The sequence below is a fragment of the Schistocerca serialis genome, unplaced genomic scaffold, assembly GCF_023864345.2.
Source record: "Schistocerca serialis cubense isolate TAMUIC-IGC-003099 unplaced genomic scaffold, iqSchSeri2.2 HiC_scaffold_1393, whole genome shotgun sequence".
Lineage (NCBI taxonomy): Eukaryota > Metazoa > Arthropoda > Insecta > Orthoptera > Acrididae > Schistocerca > Schistocerca serialis.
In genome coordinates this window covers 12,341,297-12,354,941 of record NW_026047617.1, presented here as the reverse complement: position 1 = coordinate 12,354,941, position 13,645 = coordinate 12,341,297, and the positions used below count along the sequence as shown (strand labels likewise).

The following is a 13,645-nucleotide window of genomic DNA, read 5'->3' as shown; positions in this document are numbered from 1 at the left end:
TACTGTCTATGTTTTGAACCATTCCTGTGGCACTAGTTATAGATTCCGATGCTTCACTTCAGGTTTACTGTATCCCTTGGACCATCTTATTGACGACGAAACACAGAAATTGCATCGGAATTAAATACAAAAGGCACAATGCCGACTTAACTTCAAGAAGCCTGGCTCTTCTTACTGTCTATGTTTTGAACAATTCCTGTGACACTAGTTATACATTCCGATGCTTCACTTCAGGTTTACTGTATCCCTTGGACTTTCTTATTGACGACGAAACACAGATTTTGCATCGGAATTAATTACAAAAGGCACAATGCCGAATTCAGTACAAGAAGACTGACTCTTCTTACTGACTATGTTTTGAACATTTCATGTAAGACCAGTTTTTGATTCCGATGCTTCACTATATGTCTACTGTATCTCTTGGACCTTCTTATTGACAATGAAACACAGAAGTTGCATCGGAATTAAAATCAAAAGGCACAATGCCGGCTTATGTACAAGAAGACTGACTCTTCTTACTGACTATGTTTTGAACATTTCCTGTGAGACCAGTATTAAATTCCGATGCTTCACTATATGTTTACTGTATCCCTCTGACTTTCTTATACACGATGAAACACAGAAATTGCATCGGAATTAAATACAAAAGGCACTATGAGACTTAAGTACAGGAAGACTGGCTCTTCTTACTGTCTATGTTTTGAACCATTCCTGTGCACTAGTTATAGATTCCGATGCTTCACATCAGGTTAACTGTATCCCTTGGACCTTCTTATTGACGACGAAACACAGAAATTGCATCGGAATTAAATACGAAAGGTACAAGGCCGAATTAAGTACAAGTGGACTGACTCTTCTTACTGCCTATGTTTTGCACCATTGCTGTGACACTAGTTATAGATTCCAATACTTCACTTCAGATTTACTGTATCCCTTGGACCCTCTTATTGACGACGAAACACAGAAATTGCATCGGAATGAAATACAAAAGACACAATGCCGGCTTAAGTACAAGAAGACTGACCCTTCTTACTGACTATGTTTTGAACATTTCCTGTGGGACCAGTATTAAATTCCGATGCTTCACTATATGTTTAGTGTATCCCGTGGACCTTCATATTGACGATGAAACACAGAAATTGTGTCGGAATAAAATACAAAAGGCACAATGCCGACCTAAGTACAAGAAGACTGGCTCATGTTACTGTGTCTGCTATGAACAATTCCTGTGACACTAGTTATAGATTCCGATGCTTCACTTCAGGTTTACTGTATCCCTTCATCCTTCTTATTGACGACTAAACACAGAAATTGCATCGGAATGAAATAGAAAAGGCACAATTCCGACTTAAGTACAAGAAGACTGGCTCTTCTTACTGTCTCTGTTTTGAACCATTCCTGTGACACTAGTTATAGATTCCGATGCTTCACATCCAGTTTACTGTATCCCTTGGACCTTCGTATTGACGACGAAACACAGATATTGCATCGGAATTAAATACTAAATACACAATGCCGACTTAAGTACACCACGACTGGCTCTTCTTACTGTCTGCGATTTGAACTATTCCTGTGACATTAGTTATAGGTTCCGATGCTTCACTTCAGGTTTACTTTATCCCTTGGACCTTCTAATTTACGGCGAAACACAGAAATTGCATCGGAATTAAATACAAATGGCACAATGCAGACTTAAGTACAGGAAGACTGGCTCTTCTTACTGTCTATATTTTGAACCATTCCTGTGACACTAGTTAAAGATTCCGATGCTTCACTGCAGGCTTACTATTTCCCTTGGGCCTTCTTATTGACGAAGAAACACAGAAATTGCATCGGAATTAAATACAAAAGGCACAATGCCTACTTAAGTACAAGATGACTGACTCTTCTTAGTGTCTATGTTTTGAACCATTCCTGTGACACTAGTTATAGATTCCGATGCGTCACTTCAGGTTTACTGTATCCCTCTGACCTTATGGACGATGAAACAAAGAAATTGCATCGGAATTAAATACAAAAGGCACAATGCCGACTTAAGTACAAGAAGACTGGCTCTTCTTAATGTCTATGATTTCACCCATTCCTGTGACACTAGTTATAGATTCTGATGCTTTACTTCAGGTTTACTGTATCCCTTGGACCTTCTTATTGACGACGAAACACAGAAATTGCATCGGAACTAAATACAAAACGTACAATGCTGAAATAAGTACAAGAAGACTGACTCTTCTTACTGCCTATGTTTTGAACCATTTCTGTGACACTAGTTATAAATTCCGATGCTTCACTTCAGGTTTACTGTATTCCTTAGACCTTCTTATTGACGACGAAACACAGAAATTGCGTCGGATTTAAATACATAAGGACAATGCCGACTTCAGTACAACAATAAAGCCTCTTCTTAATGTCTGTGTTTTGAACCATTCCTGTGACACTAGTTATAGATTCCGATGCTTCACTTCAGGTTTACTGTATCCCTTGGACCCTCTTATTGACGACGAATTACAGAAATGGATCGGAATTAAATACAAAAGGCTCAATGCCGACCTAAATACAGGGAGACTGGCTCTTCTTACCGTTGCCCGCATCTCGTGGTCTTGCGGTAGCGTTCTCGCTTCCCACGCCCGGGTTCCCAGGTTCGATTCCCGGCGGGGTCAGCGATTTTCTCCGCCTCGTGATGGCTGGGTGTTGTGTGCTGTTCTTAGGTTAGTTAGGTTTAAGTAGTTCTAAGTTCTACGGGACGTATGACCACAGCAGTTGAGTCCAATAGTGCTCAGAGCCATTTGAACCATTTTTTTCTTCTTACCGTCTATGTTTGGAACCATTCCTGTGACACTAGTTATAGATTCCGATGCTTCACTTCAGGTTTACTGTATCCCTTGGACCTTCTTATTGACGAAGAAAAACAGATATTGCATCGGAATTAAATACAGATGCACAATGCCGACGTAACTACAAGAAGACTGGCTCTTCTTACTGTCTATGTTTTGAACCATTCCTGTGACACTAGTTATAGATTCCGATGCTTCACATCAGGTTGACTGTATCCCTTGGACCTTCTTATTGACGACGAATCACAGAAATTGCATCGGAGTTAAATCCAAAATGCATAATGCCGACATAACTTCAAGAAGACTGGCTCTTCTTACTGTCTATGCTTTGAACCATTCCTGTGGCACTAGTTATAGATTCCGATGCTTCACTTCAGGTTTACTGTATCCCTTGGACCTTCTTATTGACGACGAAACACAAAAATTGCATCGGAATTAAATACAAAAGGCACAATGCCGACTTAAGCACAAGAAGACTAGCTCTTCTTACTGTCTATGTTTTGAACAATTCCTGTGACACTAGTTATACATTCCGATGCTTCACTTCAGGTTTACTGTATCCCTTGGACTTTCTTATTGACGACGATACACAGATTTTGCATCGGAATAATTTACAAAAGGCACAATGCCGACTAAAGTACAAGAATACTGAATCTTCTTACTGACTATGTTTTGAACATTTCCTGTGAGACCAGTATTAAATTCCGATGCTTCACTATATGTTTACTGTATCGCTTGGACCTTCGTATTGACGATGACACACAGAAATTGCTTCGGAATTAAATACAAAAGGCACAATGCCTACTTAAGTACAAGAAGAGTGGCTCTTCATACGGTCTATGTTTTCAACCATTCCTGTGACACTAGTTATGGATTACGATGCTTCACCTCAGGTTTACTGTATCCCTTGGGCCTTCTTATTGACGACGAAACACAGAAATTGCATCGGAATTAAATACAAAAAGTCACAATGCCGACTTAAGTACAAGACGACTGGCTCTTCTTACTGACTATGTTTTGAACCATTTCTGTGACACTAGTTATAGATTCCTATGCATCACATCAGGTTAACTGTATCCCTTGGACCTTCTTATTGACGACGAAACACTGAAATTTCATCGGAATTAAATACAAAAGGTACAATGCCGACTTAAGTACAAATAAACTGCCTCTTCTTACTGTCTAAGATTTGAACCATTCCTGAGACAGTAGTTATAGATTCCGATGCTTCACTTAAGATTTACTGTATCCCTTAGACCTCCTTATTGACGACGAAACACAGAAATTGAATCGGAATGAAATACAACAGGTACAATGCCGAATTAAGTTCTAGAAGACTGACTCTTCTTACTGCCTGTGCTTTGAACCTTTCCTGTGACACTACTTATAGATTCCAATGCTTCACTTCAGGGTAACTGTATGCCTTGGACCTTCTTATTGACGACGAAACACAGCAATTGCATCGGAATTAAATACAAAAGGACAATGTCGACTTAAGTACAAGAAGACTGGCTCTTCTTACTGTCTATGTTTTGAACCATTTCTGTGACAGTAGTTATAGATTCCTATGCTTCACTTCAGGTTGATTGTATCCCTCGGACCTTCTTATTGACGACGAATCACAGAAATTGCATCGGAATTAAATCCAAAATGCATAATGCCGACTTAACTTCAAGAAGCCTGGCTCTTCTTACTGTCTATGTTTTGAACCATTCCTGTGACACTAGTTATGGATTCCGATGCTTTACCTCAGGTTTACTGTATCCCTTGGACCTTCTTATTGACGATGAAACACAGAAATTGCATCGGAATTAAATACAAAAGGCACAATGCCGAATTAAGTACAAGGAGACTGACTCTTCTTACTGACTATGTTTTGAACATCTCCTGTGAGACCAGTATTAAATTCCGATGCTTCACTATATGTTTACTGTATCCCTTGGACCTTCTTATTGACGATGAAACACAGAAATTGCATCGGAATTAAATACAAAAGGCACAATGCCGACTTAAGTACAAGAAGAGTGGCTATTCTTACTGTCTATGTTTTGAACCATTCCTGTGGCACTAGTTATAGATTCCGATGCTTCACTGCAGGCTTACTATTTCCCTTGGGCCTTCTTATTGACGAAGAAACACAGAAATTGCATCGGAATTAAATACGTAAGGCACAATGCCGACTTAAGTACAAGATGACTGATTCTTCTTAGTGTCTATGTTTTGAACCATTCCTGTGACACTAGTTATAGATTCCGATGCGTCACTTCAGGTTTACTGTATCCCTCTGACCTTCTTATGGACGATGAAACAAAGAAATTGCATCGGAATTAAATACAAAAGGCACAATGCCGACTTAAGTACAAGAAGACTGGCTCTTCTTAATGTCTATGATTTCACCCATTCCTGTGACACTAGTTATAGATTCTGATGCTTTACTTCAGGTTTACTGTATCCCTTGGACCTTCTTATTGACGACGAAACACAGAAATTGGATCGGAACTAAATACAAAACGTACAATGCTGAAATAAGTACAAGAAGACTGACTCTTCTTACTGCCTATGTTTTGAACCATTTCTGTGACACTAGTTATAAATTCCGATGCTTCACTTCAGGTTTACTGTATTCCTTAGACCTTCTTATTGACGACGAAACACAGAAATTGCGTCGGATTTAAATACATAAGGACAATGCCGACTTCAGTACAACAATAAAGCCTATTCTTACTGTCTGTGTTTTGAACCATTCCTGTGACACTAGTTATAGATTCCGATGCTTCACTTCAGGTTAACTGTATCCCTTGGACCTTCTTATTGACGACGAAACACTGAAATTTCATCGGAATTAAATACAAAAGGTACAATGCCGACTTAAGTACAAATAAACTGCCTCTTCTTACTGTCTAAGATTTGAACCATTCCTGAGACAGTAGTTATAGATTCCGATGCTTCACTTAAGATTTACTGTATCCCTTAGACCTCCTTATTGACGACGAAACACAGAAATTGAATCGGAATGAAATACAACAGGTACAATGCCGAATTAAGTTCTAGAAGACTGACTCTTCTTACTGCCTGTGCTTTGAACCTTTCCTGTGACACTACTTATAGATTCCAATGCTTCACTTCAGGGTAACTGTATGCCTTGGACCTTCTTATTGACGACGAAACACAGCAATTGCATCGGAATTAAATACAAAAGGACAATGTCGACTTAAGTACAAGAAGACTGGCTCTTCTTACTGTCTATGTTTTGAACCATTTCTGTGACAGTAGTTATAGATTCCTATGCTTCACTTCAGGTTGATTGTATCCCTCGGACCTTCTTATTGACGACGAATCACAGAAATTGCATCGGAATTAAATCCAAAATGCATAATGCCGACTTAACTTCAAGAAGCCTGGCTCTTCTTACTGTCTATGTTTTGAACCATTCCTGTGACACTAGTTATGGATTCCGATGCTTTACCTCAGGTTTACTGTATCCCTTGGACCTTCTTATTGACGATGAAACACAGAAATTGCATCGGAATTAAATACAAAAGGCACAATGCCGAATTAAGTACAAGGAGACTGACTCTTCTTACTGACTATGTTTTGAACATCTCCTGTGAGACCAGTATTAAATTCCGATGCTTCACTATATGTTTACTGTATCCCTTGGACCTTCTTATTGACGATGAAACACAGAAATTGCATCGGAATTAAATACAAAAGGCACAATGCCGACTTAAGTACAAGAAGAGTGGCTATTCTTACTGTCTATGTTTTGAACCATTCCTGTGGCACTAGTTATAGATTCCGATGCTTCACTGCAGGCTTACTATTTCCCTTGGGCCTTCTTATTGACGAAGAAACACAGAAATTGCATCGGAATTAAATACGTAAGGCACAATGCCGACTTAAGTACAAGATGACTGATTCTTCTTAGTGTCTATGTTTTGAACCATTCCTGTGACACTAGTTATAGATTCCGATGCGTCACTTCAGGTTTACTGTATCCCTCTGACCTTCTTATGGACGATGAAACAAAGAAATTGCATCGGAATTAAATACAAAAGGCACAATGCCGACTTAAGTACAAGAAGACTGGCTCTTCTTAATGTCTATGATTTCACCCATTCCTGTGACACTAGTTATAGATTCTGATGCTTTACTTCAGGTTTACTGTATCCCTTGGACCTTCTTATTGACGACGAAACACAGAAATTGGATCGGAACTAAATACAAAACGTACAATGCTGAAATAAGTACAAGAAGACTGACTCTTCTTACTGCCTATGTTTTGAACCATTTCTGTGACACTAGTTATAAATTCCGATGCTTCACTTCAGGTTTACTGTATTCCTTAGACCTTCTTATTGACGACGAAACACAGAAATTGCGTCGGATTTAAATACATAAGGACAATGCCGACTTCAGTACAACAATAAAGCCTATTCTTACTGTCTGTGTTTTGAACCATTCCTGTGACACTAGTTATAGATTCCGATGCTTCACTTCAGGTTTACTGTATCCCTTGGACCCTCTTATTGACGACGAATTACAGAAATTGGATCGGAATTAAATACAAAAGGCTCAATGCCGACCTAAATACAGGGAGACTGGCTCTTCTTACCGTTGCCCGCATCTCGTGGTCTTGCGGTAGCGTTCTCGCTTCCCACGCCCGGGTTCCCAGGTTCGATTCCCGGCGGGGTCAGCGATTTTCTCTGCCTCGTGATGGATGGGTGTTGTGTGCTGTTCTTAGGTTAGTTAGGTTTAAGTAGTTCTAAGTTCTAGGGGACGTATGACCACAGCAGTTGAGTCCCATAGTGCTCAGAGCCATTTGAACCATTTTTTTCTTCTTACCGTCTATGTTTGGAACCATTCCTGAGACACTAGTTATAGATTCCGATGCTTCACTTCAGGTTTACTGTATCCCTTGGACCTTCTTATTGACGAAGAAACACAGATATTGCATCGGAATTAAATACAGAAGCACAATGCCGACTTAACTACAAGAAGACTGGCTCTTCTTACTGTCTATGTTTTGAACCATTCCTGTGACACTAGTTATAGATTCCGATGCTTCACTTCAGGTTTACTGTATCCCTCTGACTTTCTTATTGACGATGAAACACAGAAATTGCATCGGAATTAAATACAAAAGGCACAATTAGACTTAAGTACAAGAAGACTGTTTGTTCTTACTGTCTATGTTTTGAACCATTTCTGTGACACTAGTTATAGATTCCTATGCTTCACTTCAGGTTGATTGTATCCCTCGGACCTTCTTATTGACGACGAATCACAGAAATTGCATCGGAATTAAATCCAAAATGCATAATGCCGACTTAACTTCAAGAAGCCTGGCTCTTCTTACTGTCTATGTTTTGAACCATTCCTGTGACACTAGTTATGGATTCCGATGCTTTACCTCAGGTTTACTGTATCCCTTGGACCTTCTTATTGACGATGAAACACAGAAATTGCATCGGAATTAAATACAAAAGGCACAATGCCGAATTAAGTACAAGGAGACTGACTCTTCTTACTGACTATGTTTTGAACATCTCCTGTGAGACCAGTATTAAATTCCGATGCTTCACTATATGTTTACTGTATCCCTTGGACCTTCTTATTGACGATGAAACACAGAAATTGCATCGGAATAATTTACAAAAGGCACAATGCCGACTTAAGTACAAGAAGAGTGGCTATTCTTACTGTCTATGTTTTGAACCATTCCTGTGGCACTAGTTATAGATTCCGATGCTTCACTGCAGGCTTACTATTTCCCTTGGGCCTTCTTATTGACGAAGAAACACAGAAATTGCATCGGAATTAAATACGTAAGGCACAATGCCGACTTAAGTACAAGATGACTGATTCTTCTTAGTGTCTATGTTTTGAACCATTCCTGTGACACTAGTTATAGATTCCGATGCGTCACTTCAGGTTTACTGTATCCCTCTGACCTTCTTATGGACGATGAAACAAAGAAATTGCATCGGAATTAAATACAAAAGGCACAATGCCGACTTAAGTACAAGAAGACTGGCTCTTCTTAATGTCTATGATTTCACCCATTCCTGTGACACTAGTTATAGATTCTGATGCTTTACTTCAGGTTTACTGTATCCCTTGGACCTTCTTATTGACGACGAAACACAGAAATTGCATCGGAACTAAATACAAAACGTACAATGCTGAAATAAGTACAAGAAGACTGACTCTTCTTACTGCCTATGTTTTGAACCATTTCTGTGACACTAGTTATAAATTCCGATGCTTCACTTCAGGTTTACTGTATTCCTTAGACCTTCTTATTGACGACGAAACACAGAAATTGCGTCGGATTTAAATACATAAGGACAATGCCGACTTCAGTACAACAATAAAGCCTCTTCTTACTGTCTGTGTTTTGAACCATTCCTGTGACACTAGTTATAGATTCCGATGCTTCACTTCAGGTTTACTGTATCCCTTGGACCCTCTTATTGACGACGAATTACAGAAATTGGATCGGAATTAAATACAAAAGGCTCAATCCCGACCTAAATACAGGGAGACTGGCTCTTCTTACCGTTGCCCGCATCTCGTGGTCTTGCGGTAGCGTTCTCGCTTCCCACGCCCGGGTTCCCAGGTTCGATTCCCGGCGGGGTCAGCGATTTTCTCTGCCTCGTGATGGATGGGTGTTGTGTGCTGTTCTTAGGTTAGTTAGGTTTAAGTAGTTCTAAGTTCTAGGGGACGTATGACCACAGCAGTTGAGTCCCATAGTGCTCAGAGCCATTTGAACCATTTTTTTCTTCTTACCGTCTACGTTTGGAACCATTCCTGAGACACTAGTTATAGATTCCGATGCTTCACTTCAGGTTTACTGTATCCCTTGGACCTTCTTATTGACGAAGAAACACAGATATTGCATCGGAATTAAATACAGAAGCACAATGCCGACTTAACTACAAGAAGACTGGCTCTTCTTACTGTCTATGTTTTGAACCATTCCTGTGACACTAGTTATAGATTCCGATGCTTCACTTCAGGTTTACTGTATCCCTCTGACTTTCTTATTGACGATGAAACACAGAAATTGCATCGGAATTAAATACAAAAGGCACAATTAGACTTAAGTACAAGAAGACTGTTTCTTCTTACTGTCTATGTTTTGAACCATTTCTGTGACACTAGTTATAGATTCTTATGCTTCACATCAGGTTGACTGTATCCCTTGGACCTTCTTATTGACGACGAATCACAGAAATTGCATCGGAGTTAAATCCAAAATGCATAATGCCGACTTAACTACAAGAAGACTGGCTCTTCTTACTGTCTATGTTTTGAACCATTCCTGTGGCACTAGTTATAGATTCCGATGCTTCACTTCAGGTTTACTGTATCCCTTGGACCTTCTTATTGACGACGAAACACAGAAATTGCATCGGAATTAAATACAAAAGGCACAATGCCGACTTAAGCACAAGAAGACTGGCTCTTCTTACTGTCTATGTTTTGAACAATTCCTGTGACACTAGTTATACATTCCGATGCTTCACTTCAGGTTTACTGTATCCCTTGGACTTTCTTATTGACGACGAAACACAGATTTTGCATCGGAATTAATTACAAAAGGCACAATGCCGACTAAAGTACAAGAATACTGAATCTTCTTACTGACTATGTTTTGAACATTTCCTGTGAGACCAGTATTAAATTCCGATGCTTCACTATATGTTTACTGTATCGCTTGGACCTTCGTATTGACGATGACACACAGAAATTGCTTCGGAATTAAATACAAAAGGCACAATGCCTACTTAAGTACAAGAAGAGTGGCTCTTCATACGGTCTATGTTTTCAACCATTCCTGTGACACTAGTTATGGATTCCGATGCTTCACTTCAGGTTTACTGTATCCCTTGGACCTTCTCATTGACGACGAAACACAGAAATTGCATAGGAATTAAACACAAAAGGCACAATGCCGACTTAAGTACAAGGAGACTGACTCTTCTTACTGACTATGTCTTGGACATCTCCTATGAGACCACTATTAAATTCCGATGCCTCACTATATGTTTACTGTATCCCTTGGACCTTCGTATTGACGATGAAACACAGAAATTGCATCGGAATTAAATACAAAAGGCACAATGCCGACTTAAGTACAAGAAGAGTGGCTCTTCTTACGGTCTATGTTTTCAACCATTCCTGTGACACTAGTTATGGATTCCGATGCTTCACCTCAGGTTTACTGTATCCCTTGGGCCTTCTTATTGACGACGAAACACAGAAATTGCATCGGAATTAAATACAAAAAGTCACAATGCCGACTTAAGTACAAGACGACTGGCTCTTCTTACTGACTATGTTTTGAACCATTTCTGTGACACTAGTTATAGATTCCTATGCATCACATCAGGTTAACTGTATCCCTTGGACCTTCTTATTGACGACGAAACACTGAAATATCATCGGAATTAAATACAAAAGGTACAATGCCGACTTAAGTACAAATAAACTGCCTCTTCTTACTGTCTAAGATTTGAACCATTCCTGAGACACTAGTTATAGATTCCGATGCTTCACTTAAGATTTACTGTATCCCTTGGACCTCCTTATTGACGACGAAACACAGAAATTGCATCGGAATGAAATACAACAGGTACAATGCCGAATTAAGTACAAGAAGACTGACTCTTCTTACTGTCTGTGTTTTGAACCTTTCCTGTGACACTACTTATAGATTCCGATGCTTCACTTCAGGGTAACTGTATGCCTTGGACCTTCTTATTGACGACGAAACACAGCAATTGCATCGGAATTAAATACAAAAGGACAATGTCGACTTAAGTACAAGAAGACTGGCTCTTCTTACTGTCTATGTTTTGAACCATTTCTGTGACACTAGTTATAGATTCCTATGCTTCACTTCAGGTTGATTGTATCCCTCGGACCTTTTTATTGACGACGAATCACAGAAATTGCATCGGAATTAAATCCAAAATGCATAATGCCGACTTAACTTCAAGAAGCCTGGCTCTTCTTACTGTCTATGATTTGAACCATTCCTGTGACACTAGTTATGGATTCCGATTCTTTACCTCAGGTTTACTGTATCCCTTGGACCTTCTTATTGACGATGAAACACAGAACTTGCATCGGAATTAAATACAAAAGGCACAATGCCGAATTAAGTACAAGGATACTGACTCTTCTTACTGACTATGTTTTGAACATCTCCTGTGAGACCAGTATTAAATTCCGATGCTTCACTATATGTTTACTGTATCCCTTGGACCTTCTTATTGACGATGAAACACAGAAATTGCATCGGAATTAAATACAAAAGGCACAATGCCGACTTAAGTACAAGAAGAGTGGCTATTCTTACTGTCTATGTTTTGAACCATTCCTGTGGCACTAGTTATAGATTCCGATGCTTCACTGCAGGCTTACTATTTCCCTTGGGCCTTCTTATTGACGAAGAAACACAGAAATTGCATCGGAATTAAATACATAAGGCACAATGCCGACTTAAGTACAAGATGACTGACTCTTCTTAGTGTCTATGTTTTGAACCATTCCTGTGACACTAGTTATAGATTCCGATGCGTCACTTCAGGTTTACTGTATCCCTCTGACCTTCTTATGGACGATGAAACAAAGAAATTGCATCGGAATTAAATACAAAAGGCACAATGCCGACTTAAGTACAAGAAGACTGGCTCTTCTTAATGTCTATGATTTCACCCATTCCTGTGACACTAGTTATCGATTCTGATGCTTTACTTCAGGTTTACTGTATCCCTTGGACCTTCTTATTGACGACGAAACACAGAAATTGCATCGGAACTAAATACAAAACGTACAATGCTGAAATAAGTACAAGAAGACTGACTATTCTTACTGCCTATGTTTTGAACCATTTCTGTGACACTAGTTATAAATTCCGATGCTTCACTTCAGGTTTACTGTATTCCTTAGACCTTCTTATTGACGACGAAACACAGAAATTGCGTCGGATTTAAATACATAAGGACAATGCCGACTTCAGTACAACAATAAAGCCTCTTCTTACTGTCTGTGTTTTGAACCATTCCTGTGACACTAGTTATAGATTCCGATGCTTCACTTCAGGTTTACTGTATCCCTTGGACCCTCTTATTGACGACGAATTACAGAAATTGGATCGGAATTAAATACAAAAGGCTCAATGCCGACCTAAATACAGGGAGACTGGCTCTTCTTACCGTTGCCCGCATCTCGTGGTCTTGCGGTAGCGTTCTCGCTTCCCACGCCCGGGTTCCCAGGTTCGATTCCCGGCGGGGTCAGCGATTTTCTCTGCCTCGTGATGGATGGGTGTTGTGTGCTGTTCTTAGGTTAGTTAGGTTTAAGTAGTTCTAAGTTCTAGGGGACGTATGACCACAGCAGTTGAGTCCCATAGTGCTCAGAGCCATTTGAACCATTTTTTTCTTCTTACCGTCTATGTTTGGAACCATTCCTGAGACACTAGTTATAGATTCCGATGCTTCACTTCAGGTTTACTGTATCCCTTGGACCTTCTTATTGACGAAGAAACACAGATATTGCATCGGAATTAAATACAGAAGCACAATGCCGACTTAACTACAAGAAGTCTGGCTCTTCTTACTGTCTATGTTTTGAACCATTCCTGTGACACTAGTTATAGATTCTTATGCTTCACATCAGGTTGACTGTATCCCTTGGACCTTCTTATTGACGACGAATCACAGAAATTGCATCGGAGTTAAATCCAAAATGCATAATGCCGACTTAACTACAAGAAGACTTGGCTCTTCTTACTGTCTATGTTT

At 39.6% G+C, this 13,645-nt stretch overlaps 1 protein-coding gene across 1 annotated transcript in view; it reads left to right on the top strand.

Annotated features, from left to right (window-relative positions):
- Positions 1 to 13,645, top strand: part of LOC126442627 (craniofacial development protein 2-like) — a 144,732-nt gene that overhangs the window by 30,000 nt on the left and 101,087 nt on the right. The gene's annotated exons all lie outside the window — the stretch shown is intronic.